The 12,134-nt window shown below is 31.9% G+C and overlaps 1 protein-coding gene across 1 annotated transcript in view; it reads left to right on the forward strand.

Annotated features, from left to right (window-relative positions):
• Positions 1–263: 263 nt before the first annotated feature.
• LOC129222841 (U4/U6 small nuclear ribonucleoprotein Prp3-like) overlaps positions 264–12,134 on the forward strand; it is a 149,089-nt gene continuing 137,218 nt past the window's right edge. Inside the window, exon 1 of the mRNA XM_054857392.1 lies at positions 264–358. The gene's annotated coding sequence lies outside the window, so the exon portion shown is untranslated. The remainder of the gene's footprint in view (positions 359–12,134) is intronic.

Here is a 12,134-nt window from a genome sequence, read left to right on the forward strand (position 1 = left end):
ACATTAGGCAGTTTTTGAATAAATATTCGTTGAAATAACAAATGAAACTTGCAACATTACTAATTTCAAGAGTTAATTTGTGTTTTTGTGAAACATAAAATCAAATTAATCATTAAAACGTACCTCACAATCACCTAAATCCTCAGGCCCCCTCGTGTATCTACCGTTTGTTCGCGCGCCAAACCATTGCGTCGCCAAATGTCAAGGTTGCCGTAAATTTCCCTGTAAAAATCGCCAGGATTTAGCTGTAATTAATGTCCGCCAAAAAATTGCCTTTTCGGTTTGTGAAATTGTTATAAATTTAATATTGTAATGTTCAGATAATTTTTAATTGTTTATTTGCTTTCCTTCCATTTGAGTAAGTTGATTGCAAACGTAATCTTGTTCAATTTAACATCAAAAGTTTCAGTTATTTTTACGCAACTATGTTATTTTGTTTCGATGGAGTTTTTCAAGTTTAAAGGATTTTGTTTTGTATATGTTCTCTCACGTTGAAATAATCATTATTTAACTGATTTTACTAAAAAAGACTTGAAGTTTTTTTTTATAAATTAAAAATTTTCCTGCTAGTTTACAAATATTCTTCGGCAGCGAAATTTGGAAAAACCAGTACCTAATATACCACAATATGATAATCTTCGTTATATTTTCACTGGGAATGTAAAATCCAGAAATTTCTAAAATTCAGAAAGTTTACAATCTCAAGCACACCGAATTTAAGATAGTATACTGAATATCTTAGGAGACCATTTATATTCCCCCCCCCCCCCCAAGATGAGACAGTCAACAATTTTTGGCAAAAACCGGTGAATTAAAAAAAGTCACATACTTTTTACAGTTTGTGATTATTATAGAAAAGAAAAGAATACATAAAAAAAAAGAATTCATGTAGTGCTGGATTTTTCAATACGAAAATTAGCTTCAGTACATTTGGTGCTGATTTTAAATTGGAATAACATTTTTGGTGGTGTCTCATAAATTAACTTTTACAATCAACATTGCTTTCAGAACTGATATTTGCAATAGTGCTTTTTGGCTATTCCTCTAATTTTTTATGAGAAAAAATACCTCCCCCCCAAGAATTTGGGTTTGTCAGTCCTTTTTTTAGAGGGAGTGGCAATTGCTTTTGCTCGAGGAGTGTTTTATGTGAAGACAAATTTCTTTTTGCTTAAGTGTTTTTGAGAATTATGACCTTTGAGAAATTTAACCCGTTCGGGACGAACGACGTGTCTTTGCATCAGCGCTAGGTGGTTCTTCAGAGACGAAAAACGCTTCCATGCGTTACGGTAAGTAGTATATGCAGCCGTCCTAACGACGCTGTATTGCGGTTTGGATTTGGAACAAAATGTTTACTATTAGATGGCGTTACTTATCCATGTTCATGTTCCGTTCAAATGACTGATCTAATACATTAGTATTTCTCTGTTTGATGTCAGAATGGGGTCTGTCAAGTGTCTGATTTATTGGATTTTGTGAAAAAAAAATATAAACATACAGTGGCTCCCAAAAGTGTTCGTACACCTACGACTTTAAATGAAATTGGCAATTATCTATTGGTTAGAATTAATATTTCATAATAGGTATTTTATTATAAGATCTATGTTCTATTTTTAACAAAACTACTTGAAACTTTTTAATAAAACATTAAAACATAATTTTTTAAAAATCAAAAACCAAAAAGTGCTCACAAAAGTCTTCGTACACTTTGAAAAAATGTCAAAAAATTGGTAAATAATCTAACTTTTTACAAAGTTATTATTTAGTAGAATATCATGCAGTATCAACAGCAGCTTTTAAACATCTGGGAATAGATTTCATTGTTTTTCTTTCTTTTTTTGTGCAATTTCCGAGTAAGTGTTCAACCGCACTTAGAGTCTTACTGTTTCTAGTTCGCTTTTCGTTTCAATGGTGTATTTTCGTAATCTAGCTACCAGATATCTCCAAAAATATGTTCCATTAAGTTTAAATCTAGCGATTGAGGACATATTTCTAAGCTTAAGGACAATTTTTGAGGCACCAAAATCAAACGTGTGCTTCTTATTGTTATTTTGATAAAAAACAAAGTTGTTTCCGATTACCAAATTTTGGGCTAATAGTTTAAAATTATTTTTTAAAATATTTAAATGAACAGCATAATTTATTATTGCATCAAAACATTCCAAATTTCCAAGTCCTGATGCTGTTATGCACCCTCACACTAAAAAACCTTCACCGTCCTGATTAACTGATCCAACTCGGTTCTTAAGATTAAATTCCTCATTTTTTCTTCTCTTGACAATTATACAACAATTTAACTGAAAATATTAAATTTATTTTCATCTATAAGTAAGACGTTCCAAAACGTTTTGAGCTTATTTATCATTGATTTTACGACGGAAAGTGTAAGCTTACTGTTTTCGCAGGAACAAGAAAATTTCTGCGGGAAGAGATCCCCTTTAATCCAGCTAATCAGAGAACTTGGCGAACAATTTTATATGAAAACTAAACGTAAAATGTTTCATTCAAATCTGTAGAAACTTTTTCAGCACTCAAATGTGTATTTTTCATAATTTTTTTAACTGTAAACCTTCGATCACGCTTTGTTAACTTTGCCAGTTGACCTTTTCTTACCTTGTTTTCGATCCGATTCTTTTCTTTAAAGCATTTCATTAAGCACTTAATTTAGTGACATTTCAAACCAATTTATGGCTACTGTGAGGGAAAAAAAAAAACAAATTTCGAATCATGTTTGTTGTTTTCTACGCATACCTGCCATTTTAAAATAATAAGCAGAGTATTAGGGAGTAAATGAACAAAAAATTAAAGGCAAATGACTTTACAGTGTCATTACAATGCAAAAACAATGAAAAAACCACATATGATAATTTTAATCACAAATTTATTCGAAAATATTTCAGTGTACGATGATTTTTGTGCCGTATTTTTTCTGTCTCTCCATTTTTTGACAAATTTCAAAAATAAAATCTGGCAATATTTTGAAAAAAACTGCTGGGTTTTATTCAGAATGGCATAGAAATGATGTGAAAAAAAAAAAAAGGACTTCATATTCGAATTCAGTTTTGTGTTATTTTGGTTTTACTGGAAAATTTCAAGGTGTACGAACACTTTTGGGAGCCACTGTATGCTCGCAAGTGAGAAGAGAAACGTATACTCATTTTGATGTGAGTCTTTCTAGTTTCAGTTCCATTTATAATGGGATTAGAGGGGAGATATTCTATCAAGGGGTTTTACTTTTATGTTCATTTGGTAGTCATAGTGAACACGTTATCTTTCCGAGGAGGAAATATCTTAATTTATGACTGATCCATCTATGGATCTTTTGGGTCACATTGAAGCAACTGTAAATTATTTTTGTTGGAGTTCTTCATACAGTAGTTACTTTCAAAAATCATACGCAGAAAAAGAAGGCAAAGAACTTAAACGGAGATGTGTAATTTGCTCAAAGCAGAATAAAAGACGTAACAATACGTATGAGTGTAAAATGCTCAATGCGCATTTATCTCTGCTTTGAAATTTGTCATGCGGCTTTAAAATATTGTTACAATATTCTTCAAGTATTTCATAATATTAAGCGCAAATATTTTTCCTGTTTTGTAGAAAATATATTGTTTAATTTTGGTACTTTTAGTTATTGTAAAAAACAATATATGTTGCATTTTTATTGTTAAATATCAATTATTTTCATCCACTTTTTTGTTATGATTGAAATTTTGATATATTTTATCATATACTAGCAAAAATACCGGGCGTTGCCTGAGTTAGCAATAATTATCAGAAACAACATTTATCAGTTAATACTTATTTTGTTTTACATAGAGTCGTACCTTCTTTGTATGTCTATTGAAGAACAAACTGTTTTAAAAAATGTAGCCACGCGCCCGCGATCCCCTTAAACTTGCTTTAGTTATTTTGGAAAATTTCAATTATTGTGGGTTCTTGATGCGATTTAAAATACTAAAAAATTTGCGGAAATCGTTTTGGGATACCTTGAATAAGGCTCCCCCTCCTTACTTTGTAAAATGGTATGTTATTAATTTTTGTTAAAGAGATATTGTCGCCATATGCTAAAATACTTTTGGTCACCATAAAATGGCGCTAAACAATTTCATCCGTAATGTTTACAAAATAAGTAGTAAAATTTGGCGTTGGTTTGAATTTGTGCACAAAGTCACATTAATGGAAGTTTTTGTGCTGTTTATGGATTTGCCTAATTTAGTTGCTGGATTATTTTACAGTAAAAAAAGTTTTTAAAGATTCTTTGATTGGCGATATTTTGTTTACATTCTGAAAGCTGACAAACATTATTACATAGTCTTTGGCTTCAAAAACCGCGACAGTTGAAAAAACTGCCAAATGCATCCGCTACTGAAATCTTTCTACATAAATTTTGGCGAGGTTTCTGCTGTTAGATTGGATAATGATTAAGTGTCCAATCAGCACAAATAATTATAAAAAAAACCCAGTAATTACAATTGAAGTTCCATTTAAATGGAAAATAATCAGCCAAATCTAGTTATTATTAGCCAATCTTGAGGAAAACACTTTACTTTAAGATTTGACTTGAGAAAAGCCTCAAACAGTCAGACGAAACACAAAAATATTCAACAATTCTAGCTTTGAACTGAGAGTTGAGATGATACACTAAAAAATGAATTGTATTGAGGAAAGCCTTCGAACATGGAACAAAAAAAGCCCATAACTCGTTTTTCATACAACTTAGAACTTTCTTACAGATGCCATCTTCAGCAGAAAAATAAGCGTTTTCGATGGACACATAATTTTAATATGTGCACGTATTTTTTAATCGTCATATTGGGGCATTTATGTGAAAATTTGGACAAATTAGAATAAAAAAGGAACTATCAATTGGATTTTTATCGTATTGGTCTACAAACCTCCCCAGTACCAAAAAGAACAAACGGTGAAAGTTTCAGCCAAATCTGCCGATTAGTTTCTGAGATCTTAGGGAACAAATTTACCAAAGTCCACTTTTATATATATATATAGATTAAAAAATGGTTTCATTTCTGCTTAAAGTATACATTTTATCCATTATCATGTTTGCGTACTTTCCGAAATTGCATAATAGACTTAACTGGAGAAATTGCTCCGGCCTGTGCGCACAGTCCGCGTGTAATATCCATTGATATATATCTGCGAACTCTGTCAAAGGCAAACCAAAATCACATTTTTAGGACGATTTCCTTGATAGGGTTCCAAATCCCACCCTTTCCCTTAATGTTATGAGATGAAGCCTAGTAGGATTTTAATTTCAAAAAATTTTCAGGGGAAAGTCTTTGAACCTCGCCTTTTTCTTACATCGCTAAAAAAGCTGTCTAAAGTTACATTTTAAGAACTTCGATTTCTAAATATTTCAGGGAAATGCTCTGAATCCCATCCTTTCGCTTAACGTCATCAGAGATGGCCAACTGAGTTTTTACCCCCTTTTACCTAACATCTTTATGGTCTAACATTGCGGTTTTGGAAATTCAGTTCCAAAAAGTTATACTGGGAAAAAGTCTCTATACCTTATTACCAAAGATGACAAAATGCTATTTTTAACACTTTCGAGACATTTCCATGGGAAATTCCCCAAATCTCCCCTCTCCAACATCACCAAAGATCGTCTGGAGTTTCATTTTGTTACTTTAGTTTTGAAAATTCCAATTTTGAAAAATCCGTATTCATTTCCCTCATATCATCACAGATGGAATACAGTTACGTTTTAAATAACTTCACTTCCGAAAATTTTTAGGATATCAACCCTTTACTTAATATAATTGAACATGGCAAACTGCATTTTTAAAACTACAATTTCAAAAAAAAAAAAAAAAAAAGTAGAACATATGTAAACTGACATTTTCAAGGAATAAAAATCTGATCTTTTTTTTATGGGGGGGGGTGGCTTAGGAACAATATGATCAAGCTCTTAAGATATTTTTAGAGAAAGTGTGATGAAATTGGTATTAAATCGAAGTTTCCCTTATTATAGAAAATGCAAAGGGGCACTTTTTAATGGTTCATTTATTTTTTTATTTAGGAACCAAAACTAAAAATTATAAAAAAAGCAAAAGTGTCAAAATTTTCAAATCATAGTTATTTTTTTTTTAAAATTTGTATGTATGTTTACGAAACATTATTTAGCACAAGCAGTAACTTTTAGTTTCAATGTATTCATTGTTTAGATATTAGTAAACCAATTGTTTTACTTAAGCAATCCATACTTTCTTAATGAAATATTTACCAAATGTTTGTAACATCTCAAAATACTTTTTGCTACATAATGTAAGTCTAATTTATTTCCAAGTGTTTCTTCAGAGAAAATTATTGTGTACACAATTCATCGAAATCTTAAAGTGACGTGAGTTAAGCTGTTCTTGCATCAATTATCATTCACATGCTTTCAAAACCCAAATGCGGATCCAGAAAATGTTCAAGGAGGGGGCGATTGTTTTTCACTCTTTACTCTTTGGAACTTCAATTTCTAAAAATTTTCAAAGCAGTGCATTGAACCCCTCGTTCACCTATCCCTAATATCATCTATCGTCTAAAATTGAGATTTCGGAACTTCAATTTTGAAAATATTCCTGTGGAAAGTTCCTGTCTCTATCCCCAGAGTAATAAGAGATGTGCATTTTAAAGACTTCAATTCCTGAAGAGTTCCTGGAAAAAGTCCCCTTTCTTCTAACACCATCGAACATTATGTAAAATTACGGTTTTGAAACTTCAGTATTGAAAATATACATGAAGAAACATTGCCTGACTCTCGGCTCAAGGAGGGGGCGATCGCCCCCCATCGCCCCTCCCTTGTATCCGTCCTTGTCAAAACCAGCCTTAACAAAATGTTTTTATTTTTTTGCTGTCGCTAAAAATCCTATGGCTTTTAGTTTTTTTCTTGCCCCCCTCCCCCCCAGTCCCAATCGCCACCTATGGTTGAACATAAGCTTAGTGTTACAATTATTTAGTCGGATACTTTTCCATAAGAGGTCCCACCACCAGGGTTCAAAAATATCAAAAATATCCGATATTTTGATATATATCCGATATTTTCATTCACAGCACAAACCTAAGTCTTTAAAATAGCAATTGCATCCTCAAATCACTCTTTAATTATTGTTATTACAATCTATAGACTTAAAATTAAAGTTTCTTTCATTTATATCTAATATTTCATTTTGCGCAGATTTTTATCAATTTTAATAGAGTTCATTTAACATTAGCTGTTTTACTCATCTTTTTTTTTTTCTGCTAGCTACTTTTACACAATTCAGTGTTCGCGCTCAACTATCCGTAACCTGGGTCCCAGGGACCCATTAATGAAATAGATTTGGGTCCTTTGGTGGAAAAAATGAGTCCCTTAAATTTTAAACAGAAAATCTTAGTGTAAATGAATAATATAAAAATATTTATACTGGGGGGGGGGAGGCATGAAATAAAATAAATTGGTTATTTTTGCCCTACGTTTTTGTGATTTTATCATTGTAAAATTATTTTCAAATAATACACTTGCAAGACTTAGTTATGTGAGAAACTATTTGGTCAGTTACAATGAGATTAACTCAAAATTTACTTTAAAAATGGGTTTTACCATAAAATATAAAACAAGTGCCTCTGATTGATCAAGCAAAAAGCACTCCCTTAACCTTTGTTTTCCTGGAAATTTTTCTTAGCGAAAAAAGCAAACAGACCCCCCCCCCTTCCCAATTATCATTGGCAATTAGATAATAATAATAATAAATCGCAAGCGAATGAACCCAACGCAAAAATCGCGATCGCAAAAACGAAACATTTTCTCATATGAGTGTGAAAATTGCTCATTTGCAATCTTAAATCAGTATATTTGACTTTATTTTGACACGTTCAAAATATCTGTTTTGGTTTTTGTTCTATTTTTAAAATCGCGCCATTTTCAAAATGGCGCGATCGATTAATACCCGACTTTTGCAAGTCCAAATAAAAATAACCTATTAGAAAAAGAACAAGGTTAAGGTGCTTTTGTATAAAATTCAAGTATTCATAAGCAATTTAACAAGAGAAATGTAAAGTTCCGAACTCTTTGTGTTTAGCGCGATCTGGAAAATGTTCGCCATTTTTTTTCTCCCCTCTTTTTATTGGGGATGCGAAGTGATGATTTTCAAAAGTAATTCTGGTTACATGAATGCCAAATTGCAATATTTTTACTGTACAATTGTCTTGTATTAATCCTGAAGATTGCATTGAAAACCTCTTTTATTTTTAGTCTTCGTTTCTGTTTTTAGGAATTTCCTCAAGATAAAAGTTGAGGGAAAGCTTATTCTTAGAATACAGTACAATGGGCTACTTGTGAACTTGCTCCCTGAGCTCTGCCCAGGAGGTCACTGTAAGCTCCAGTCTTATCACTGAAATCCCATTGACTGGTCCACAATTGGGGTGTGTTTGAATAGCTGATAAACAGATAGGGTCATTTTAGTCCTTTCCTGTTGATTCTCCTGGTCATTTTGAAGCTTAAAAGCATTTACTAAATAGATCTTTAGCATTTTCTCCCTTTTTTTTCTGGTTCTTATCTTTTGGGTTTTCTGGGTCCCTGGGACCCGATTTTTCGCGGAAGTTGCGTCCCTTTCCCGCGAATTTGCGTAAAAAACCCGCTATAGCGCGTAAACGCGAACCCTGCAATTATATCATTCTGAAATAAATAATATGCATCAGATGGTGCACAGTCATAAGACATTTTCTTTTTTTCTGACCAAAGTTTATTATTCAATCAGGCACTTTTAATATGAATTAAAATTGTTTCATTACTAATAATTGTATGAATATAAAATTAAAAATAAATATATATATTTGTTACATTGTAGAGGTGTAGACTAGTATTTTTCTTTGGTAGCCAGTGGCTACCAACACCAAAACCTTTGGTAGCAACTTCAAATTTTTGGTAGCCAAACATACACCCACACATATATATATATATATATATATATATATATATATATATATATATATATATATATATATATATATATATATATATATATATATATATATACAGAAAAGCACCGTTTATACATTTCTCTTTGGTATGTTTTTTGAATTGGTCCCAGCAGAATCCAATACATTTTAATGCATACCTATTGTACGTTTTCCCCCTTATACACTTTTTTCATACAGTCCCTTCAAAAACGTATAAACTCTGCTTCACTGTACATATATTTTATATATCTATGTATTAAAAATCTTAGCACAATAAAAATCAGTACCAATGAAGATTGGTAAGTATTTTCCTTCTCTCATTGAAGAAATCTGAGAATGATTTGGATTGAAATAGGATGGAGGAACACATTAAGTTAAAAATCTAATATTTGTTTGACCTACTGGTTTCGCTTTTCATGGAATCCCCCTAGCCAACATATTTGCAAATTTAAATTTGTAGGACCAAATTTTAAAATTCAAAACCACATAATAAAAACAAACTAGAAAAATATTTGTAGTTTGCGAACAAATGGTTATTTTAAAAGTCTGAATTAGTATTGAACTAATAATAAAGTAGCTATCCACTACTCTAGAAATCTGCCTATCAACATACGACATTTAGTATCGTTTATAGAAATAATACATTTCAAATTCAACAGCAAAAAAAAAAAAAAATGTTTAGATTTAATATTTTAGGATAAAATTAAATTGATTAAAATAAAGCCTGTAAAAATAAATATATAAACAGGATTTATTACTTTTTAGTTATTAAAACATAACTTTGAATTATCAAAACTTCTGAAGTATTTAAAAAATGCAAAAAGATTAGCAAAACTGGTGTGCAATGTCGGCACGTTTCCTGAAAATAATTGCATTTATTATTTATTAAAATAAAACTTAAAATAAGCTGACAACTTCCGACTGCCAAAAAAAAATTAAAATATGTTGTTACAAGATGCAAAAGGAAATCTAAAGCACAAGATGCAATTATCCTCAAAGTGCGATTCCAAAGTTAGCATGGCTCCAAAAATAAATTCTTTTATTAAAATGGAACATGAAACAAGCTAATCTAAGGTAGCACACATCAAAATAACTTTTGCTTATCAAAAATATGAAGACAATTGTACAAGATGCAAAAAGATTGAAAATTCAACCACGAGGTGCAGCTCCCCGCGAAGTGCGCTTACAAAAGAAGCAGGGCTTCAAAAATAAATTCTTTTATAAAAATAGAACATAAAACAACTAATATAAGATTGCATTTGTCTAAATAACTTTCGTCTGTCAAAAATATTAAGATATGTATAAGATGCAAAAGGATTTAAAACTCAACCACGTGGTTATAGTTATCCGCGAAGTACGATTGCAAAGAAAGCACGATTCCAAAAATAAATCAAGTCTTTAAAATAAGCATAAAAATAAGCTAATTTAAGGCAGCCTGTGCCAAAATAACTTCCGATTATCAAAAATATTAAAATCTGTACAAGATCCAAAGGGATTGAAAACTCAACCACGAGGTGCAATTCCCCGCAAAGTACGATTACAAAGGAAGCGTGGCTTCAAAAATTAATTCTTTTATTAAAATGGAACATAGACCAAGCTAATCTAAGGTAGTATACGTCAAAATAACTTTCATTTGTCAAAAATATTAAGAAATGAACAAGATGCAAAACTATTGAAAACTCAACCACGAGGTGCAGTTCCCCGCGAAGTACGATTACAAAGGAAGCATAGATCCAAAAATAAATCCATTCATTAAAATCAAACACGAAATAAGCTAATTAAATTTAGCCTGCGCAAAATAACTTCAGATTTTAAAAAATATTTTTAATATTTACAAGGTGTAAAAGGATTGAAATCTAAATCACGAAGTGCAATTTTTCGCACGAAGTACGATTTCCAATTTAATATGGCTCCCTAAATAAAAAGTCATGAAAATTAAACATTAAATAAGCTAATTTAACGCTGCATCTGTCAGAATATTTTCAAATTGAAAAAAAAATACATTAAAATATTCGCAAGATGTAAAAGGAACAAGGGAAGCAGATTTTCGCGAAGCAAGTCGTGAAAAGTTTCATGACACCGGTGTAAGTCGGCCACTTTAAAGTAATTTGGTACTTCTAAAAATTGATTTTTAAATCGATAGCATATTATACAGCAAAAAAATATTGTATTTGGTGCCATGTTTAGTTTGTTACACACGTTACAGTAATCTTTCCAAAAAAAAATTTTTTTTTCTATAATAATGAAAAATAAACTGACTTGATGCTGGTTGTCTTCGTTTTGAAGAACTGAAATAAAGTCTTGGAAGATGTATCCAATTTTATTCTCTTTGAGCTACCTCTACTCGTCATTTTCAACCTTTTAAAAAGTCATCAGAATTAGCTACGCCGCCGTATTTACGTTTCCCCTCCTCAGGCACTGCAGATGCTGCGGTGTTGACCTTGATTGGGTTCGGGGATCATGTCTGCTGGACCGCAGGGGGGGGTTCAGTTTTCACCCTCCCCCCTCCCGATCAATGCTCTAAGCCCCGAACGCAGTGTAGGTGTAGGAAACGGGAAGTGGTCAACGAATCAGCGAGGAGAGGGGCAACATTTCAACTTTTCTTGAAGGTCAGTAAGTGACCTCGCGTCTAGACGAGTGACTACCACAGCATGAAAAACTGGATCTGAAAGCACAGTGCAATCGATAACTTCAACTTGGGGGGATTTTTTTTCCCCTTTGGTCACCAGGTGGCGATCGGCGCTGAAATCTTTGGTAGCCATTGAAGATTTTTGGTCGCCAATTGGCGAGTGGCGACCGCTACTCTGCACCTCTATTACATTGATGATGCATTTAATACATTATAAAAATATAGTACATAACCTTTTAGTTTTTCTCTTTTATATAATGAATGAACAATATTACTTTGATTAATATATAGGTACTTATTTGGTCATTAATAGTACAGTAATTTTAATTCAATTTTTAGCCTTCACAATGTCTATATCAAAGGAAGAATTGAAACCGCAAGTGGACAGAATTGTACAAAAGTTCTTGGGTTTTAATGAACCGTCTTTGGTGTCTGTGGCTGTTCGTTGTGTAGTGAAAGGCTATGATGTGCGCAAAACTAGAGGTATTTGAAATGTTAATGTATTTTGCTATTCTTGATGTTTCGTGCAAGTGTTATGTATGTTTTGAATCATTTTTAT

This window comes from Uloborus diversus, chromosome 5, assembly GCF_026930045.1.
Source record: "Uloborus diversus isolate 005 chromosome 5, Udiv.v.3.1, whole genome shotgun sequence".
Taxonomy (NCBI): Eukaryota; Metazoa; Arthropoda; class Arachnida; order Araneae; family Uloboridae; genus Uloborus; species Uloborus diversus.